At 49.9% G+C, this 6,729-nt stretch overlaps 1 long non-coding RNA gene across 1 annotated transcript; it reads right to left on the minus strand.

Annotated features, from left to right (window-relative positions):
* Window positions 1-662: 662 nt before the first annotated feature.
* Window positions 663-2,779, minus strand: LOC149750622 (uncharacterized). The gene is made up of 2 exons (XR_016387798.1): window positions 2,688-2,779; window positions 663-1,345 (listed from the first exon to the last, which is right to left on the minus strand). It is a non-coding gene; the product is annotated as an uncharacterized LOC149750622 (long non-coding RNA).
* Window positions 2,780-6,729: the final 3,950 nt, after the last annotated feature.

Consider the following 6,729-nt stretch of genomic DNA (forward strand, 5'->3'; position numbering starts at 1 on the left):
AGATCCCACATGCTGCGGAGCGGCTCGGCCCATGAGCCATGGCTGCTGAGCCAGCGCGTCCAGAGCCTGTGCTCCGCAACAGGAAAGGCCACGACAGTGAGAGGCCCGCGTACAGAAAAAAAAAAAAACAAGAAAAATATTGACAGTGGATATGTGTATGTGATGGATGTATGATTTTTACACAGACTGTCTCCTATGTACATATTTGTTAGCTTGAACAAAATCTCGTCTTTTCTTTTACCAGTGGGAGAGTTTTTGAGGCCCGGTCATCAATTCATTTTGACCCACATGTCCTTAGAATATTCTCTGAATTTCCACTTATATGCCTCTGCTCTACTATTTAGCTCCTGGCTGGGTTTCCTTTACTCTTTCTGTGCCTCCATTTTCAAGACCGACATCTGCTCCCCTGTGTCCAAAGGCTGTTCTCATTTTGCAAGTATGGGGGGATGTGTCTCCATGCAGCTGAAGTGCCCATCTCTCCTCCTCACCCTGGCAGGACCATGGAAAATGTCCTTCAGCTCAGAAGTGCATCTTCCCATGCATTCTGCTCAACCTGCACCCACATGCCCAGCTCTCCTAGGGCTCTTATTTAGGCAGCAAGATACAAAATCCGCAGGAGTTAACGACTGTAAGACGACCAAATAATCAAACTGACACATTCATGGCAGTGGAATTGTGTTTAATTGTTTGAAAGACTGGAGCAGAGACGAAGTGTGCTAGCAAAGGATGGTCGGGCATGCTGCTTAAGTTTCCAAGCAGCCAAAAGGGCGAAGTATACAAGTCTGCAAGAAGATTAGACGGTTTAGAAGCGGATCCTTTGCTAAATGGAAATTGCAGCTGCTAATTCATAAGAAATGTTGATCCAGGAAGCTGCCATCTTGGTGCTGCCTTTTCCAAAAGTGTGGCTGCTTCCAGAAGCCAGGGGTGAGTGGTGCTGACAGCTAACTGGCTGAGAGAGGGAAGTGGGCTTCGTGTTCTCTGTTCTGAAGGGAGTTTGGCCTCTGGCCCATGCCTGGGGTTTATTTCTGCTTGGACTTCTGGCACTGTTGAGGGGCTGGGCACGTTGGGACAGAGGGCTCCTTGCCCTTGGGTGGAGGCTGGCAAGGCTGCTTGGTGTGCTGAGGTGGAGTTTAGCAGTGCTTTGGTGGGGGGAAACAGTACTTTACTGGGGGGCAGCATTGATGTGGAGGGGGACAGTACTGCTGAGGTGGGGGGCAGCAATACTTTGGTGAGGGGCAGCAATACTTTGGTGGGGTGCAGCATGGCTGGGGTGGAGGGCAGCAATACTTTGGTAGCGGGCAGCACAGCTTCTGCTTCGGATTATACATTCTGGTCTGGATGTGCACTGCAATGGAAAAGACACTGAAGTGAGGAACTCTAGAACCTTAGAGACACTCAACCCAGGAGAACCGCTTGCCTCGTTCACACCTGTGCCGATTCAACCTTGGCCTGGTGGCTTCACCGATTAAATGTGTCTGTGTGCAGTGAGGTGCGTCAGTATAAATTGTAGCTACAGTTTGTAAGCCATAGCAAGGTTTTAATAGAGACAAATAAAGAAATACAGAAGGAAGGAAGGAAAGAAGAAAGAGAGGAAAAAAGGGTGAAAGGAGAAGAGTAATGGCCAGCAGTAGAAAAAACAAAGATATAAAAAATGAGAAAGAGTCACACAGACAGAGAGAGAGAGGAGAGAGATGGAAAGAATAAGAAGGAAGGTCAGGGGTAATGAGAACAAAAGGTATTATGCTTCCACAGCAGATACTGTGGAATGTAGAACATGGTTTCCTTGGATCTTAGTCCTATCTCAAAAATTAACCAGCTGTGTGATTTTGAGCAAGTTACTTAACTTCTCTGTACTCTTCTTAAAGTTGTTGTAAAGATTAAATGAGCATATAAAACTCCACACAAACACATGTAAATACACAGGTAAATATGAGTGTAAAGTTATATGTGTGTGTGTGTGCTCGCGTGGACACACACACACACACACACACACACGAGAACAAAAACATGTTGAGTACTCTTGTAAAGATTTTGACTTTTTAAGTAAATATCGAACAGTTGTAACAGAGCATCTTAACCATTCTCTAAGAGAATTCATAGAAAAGAGGCATCTAGAGACAAAAGGACCGTTTAAATCGATACTAAATTCTAGGGGAGAATGCAAATCTTAGAGAGGGAAGTCATGGATCCCCAGGCACTGAGCACACGGGGGTGGAACAATGGTCCCCGACTCCCAGAGCAGGACATGGTCGCTTTACCACGTCCTCTTGTCCTTGCTGCTCTGAGCTCCCTGGGCCTCTGCCCTCTGCTCCCTGAGGAGCTCTCCTGCCTCGCTGCACTGGCCTTTCCCTTCAGGGCAGCCCTGCCCTAGATTTGGTGCCACCCTCTCCTAACCAGCTCCGCTCAGCTCCTGGCCACGACAACATCGCCACCACACACGCCAGCAGGACCCTCAACACAGGACTCTGATCACACCCTGGACCCCCATCTCAGCCCCCACCCCACACACTTCAGGTGTTGCCCTGTAACCCAAGACAGGTGGGTCCCAAATGATACGGACGAGAGAGGTGCCCACACGAGGCCTTTCTTTCTGGACAGCCACCCATTGTGCCAGCCCCAGCTGCCTGCGGAGTTTGGGACCATTTAGAACCAGGCTCCCAGGAGAGGAGTTCCTTTGCCCGACTTACCCTAGTTCACCAGCGGCTGGAACGTGTAGATGCTGTGGCTTTTGGGATGCTCTAAGACTGCACACCTTTTATACGTCTCAGATCCCTCTTGGAAGACATGAGGTGGCCTACGATTGGGGCGTGCTAGGCCCTAGTCACAATAGGATGCATCTGCCCTTCCTCAAACTTGAGGTTTTACTCATCTCCTGAGCTGGCAAACTCACTCTCGGTTTGATGGCGCTTGAGGATGACAGTGCCTTCACGCGAGTCCTGGCCCCATTTCCCCATCACTTTACGAGCCGTGGCTTCCTCGTGTTTCCAAACCCACTCGTGACGGTTTCCCTAGAACCTTGACTTCTGGGATGGTGGTAAGCAAGCATGCAGGACACTGCTGTGTGTGGGAGCGGTGAGGGTAGTGTTCCAGGATATTCCGGTTGGTGGGGGAAGTGTGGACCAACCAGCATGCACAGCGAGCCTTGTTGAAATAGAAACAACTACTGAGGAGTGAGTGGCTCTTTGGGAGACCCAGTAAACTCAGCAAAGTTGGGACCATGACTTAACCTAGACTCAGAACCACATTCAGCCTGAACTGGAAACGAACCTGGACAAGCCGCTTTAATTTTGCACATGCTGTAATATAAACAAAAAATAGAGGTTGCAGCTCTCTCCCCTGCCTCTTGGGCAGGAAAACATTAGTCTTCATTTACAGAAACTGGGCGGATACAGTTGACAGTACGTATCTCAATTACAGTGGTATAAGTCACGCAGACTGCAGGCTTCTCAGGGAAATGATTATCATAAAGTGGAGAGGCTGGGGAGGTAAGAAACTTTGACCTGGCATGGGCTGCTGGACGAGTCACCCGTTCTGGTTCCTGGAATCTGAAATCCCAGGGCTTAAGGGCTGATGCGTCCTCCCCGTTCCACTTAGAGATTCCAGAACAAAGAAATATGCCACAGGGCAGGGTCAAGAATGAAAAGGTTGAAACAATATCCATCAAAGGATGAAACATACCTTAAATAATTCCCCAATTAGTGTTCCGACTGGGGCTCTGATCCTCACCAGCTGGGTGACTTTGGGCACTTTACATCTTTGCGCAGCAGTTTCCTCATCTGCTAAACAGGATAACCCCATACTGCATGTCAGCTGAACGGCTTATTTGGACAACATGTGTAAGCATGTGCACACTGATGGGCACAGAATAAGGGCTCAACGATGGCTGGGTGCTCTGTGGAGTCGGGCTCTGAAAGCTGGGGCAAAGCCCACTCTTAGAAGTAGGGAGGAGGTCGTTGCCACGTTTGAAGGCAAGTAGCGGCACTTGCTACCAGTGCCCTAAGACCTTGACTGACAGAAATGGAAATGGGCAAGCCAGTCCTGAGGATGGCATGTTTCTTTCTCAGACCTGGAATTTAGCCACAGCTCAGCTGCAAGCCCTACAGTAACCCTAGATCTTGGGAATTCACACTGCAGCATGAGAAGACAGCCTTGGATATCAATATTGTCGCCTCTCGGACTCACCGTAAGGCCAGGCTATACATGGGCTCGGCCCCGGGGGAAACCCAGGGGATCTCAGGCCTTCCCGGGAGAAGAAACCCTTCCGCCTGTTGTCACTCTGACAGAAGCAACCCTGATGGGCTTCGAGAGAGATTTCAACTCAAGTCCCTAGTAGCAGAGAAGAAAGGCCACGTGGGGCAGGTATTCTGGGATAACTAATAATAAATCAAGACGTAGTGAGATCACACAACGCACCAGGCCCTGGGGACGGTGGCCAGCAAGGAGGGCCAGAGCCTCCCTGGTCCCTAAACTGCTTCACATCCTCTTCTCTACCTACTGCTTCCAACTCTTTACATACTTTTCAATGGTTTGGCTTGGATTAGCTGAAGAACTCAAACCCACTTGTGGCCGTAGCAATGCCTACGTAACTAGAGAAAATGTGAACCTCTGAAGATCCATGAGTTTGGGTTTTACATCCAGTCCATTGTTTCTGGCCTAAGCCCTCTCTTCCCATAACAGATTTTGTTGGGTGTGGAATCTACTATCTCAAGCATGCATGATGTAGTATTGCATCTACCAACAGAGGACGTCGGAACGTGTCCTCTAGGAGCCACAGGTACAACTAAACGCTTATCCTTGGAATGGTATTGTTCCCTGACATTCATTAGCATCACTCTTTCTCTTCCTCCAAACCTCTGACTCTCATATACAAGCACACAGACACACACAGACACACACAAACACACACACACACACACAAAGGCAGAAGTGACAATTGGGACCAAGGAGGTTTCAGCAGAACCTGGGCACAGGCTAAGCCCACTGTATCTTCTGTGCCAGGCATCTGTGAATGAACACCAGGCCGGGGCCCATGCACACATATGCAGTGGCAGGCCGAGCTGACCCTCTGGGGCCGGCCGCATCCACAGACAGGGTTCCGGACAAAGGACTCCTGGTGGCTGGAACTAGAGCCTCTCTGCTGAAATCCATCGCACCTGGGGATCACCTGGGGCATGGCAGGGTGTGTGCCATCACCTGGGCGGCTGAGAGATGCCCTCCCTTTTCAAGGGGTCTTGTCCTGAGAGGATGAGGGAAGGGCAGTCCTCCCCTGACTCTCAGAATCTCTGCTCGAGTTTCCAATTCTGGCCTACAATTCGGAGCTATTCTCATTTTACAGGTTCGAAAGGATCTGTTCGCTAAGGTTACTTAAGGAAAAAATAGGGAAGAGAGGATTTAAGCCAGCCCTGCCAGGCTCCAGGATACGTGTGTGTGTTCTATTACTTGTACTATACTACCTTCTAGGGAATTTCTTTGTTTGGAAGATGTAACTATATTCTTTCCTGAGGAAGGCAGCCTTCTTTGGAAGGCCTCAGCATCATCCCCTTCATATTGAGATCTTTCTGCTTGGACATTCACTCAAGGTCAAGGGTCGATAATCTGCTGGAATGTTGCCGAAGCCTGGGGAGGCTCTGAACTGTGTGCTCTGGGGTGATACACATGAACAAGAAAGACAATGTGAGCATGTGTGTTGGTGCATTGCAGTGTCTGTGAGTGTGTGTGGGTGCGGGAAGACATATTTCACGGTGATTGACATCTTATGAAGGTTTGCCTGTGTGTGTTGTGTGTGGCCTCACGTGAGAGGTCATGAATGGATCTATGTGGGAATATGAACTTGAGTGTGCGAGGGTGAGTGTGCACAGGGCTGAGAGTCAAGAGGTATGCAGAGGTGTTGCTGACTCCATAGATAAAATGTGAAAAGAACTTATGTAACAGGTGGCTCCTAGGCTCCGCACCAGCTGCCCTGCCGGCCTGTGTGCCTGCGCCCACCCTGCCAGGCGGCCAGCTCAGTCCTACAGCGTGGAGCAGCTGGGAGGCCGACGCCTGTCCCAGCGGGTCCTCTGGAACGCTGCTCCATCTTCTGTTCTCCATGGTCAGTGGACGTCTTCACACGTGGAGAATTTATGCTGAATAACAACCCCGTGTGTGTCTTGGATATGAACGTGTACCCCTGAATAAACACGTGTGAAGGTGTGACTGTTTGAACGTACTGCCTTTGCCTTCCCAACGGATCAGTGAGTTTGAAGTTCTGGAAAGACGGGATCCAGGCTGTATACTTCATCCAGCCACTAGAACGGTCAGAGCACTTGCCATGTTGCCAAGATAAGGACCAGGGTTTGAATCTCACCTCCACCACATGCAAGGTGTTGTTACACTGAACACGTAAGGAGCTTCTCTTCACCTCGCCACGACCTCTCACAGGAAGAGCAAGACCTGCTTCAAGATGGTGGTATCTATGTGTGAGCACTTGGCACACGCCGTGCCCTCTCCATGCTTCCTCGACTTATCAGCCTCCTCCTGGGAGTACGGTCGGCCTCCAAACACATGCCTGGCTGGTACATTGATAGGCAAATGTCACTGTGGGTCAGAGATGCCCAGGACTGCCTCAACAGCAGGAATCATCATGGGCAGCTGTTACAAAGGGGAAGCTTGTGGAAGAAAAGGGCAACCACCCAATGTGGTGAATAGGCCCTGGACGAAATGCCATTTCCGCCTGTGAACACCCCTCGGATG

This window comes from Delphinapterus leucas, chromosome 1 (assembly GCF_059928025.1).
Source record: "Delphinapterus leucas isolate spDelLeu-1000000601 "Yukka" chromosome 1, BTC_Dleu_Yukka2, whole genome shotgun sequence".
NCBI classification, from domain to species: Eukaryota; Metazoa; Chordata; class Mammalia; order Artiodactyla; family Monodontidae; genus Delphinapterus; species Delphinapterus leucas.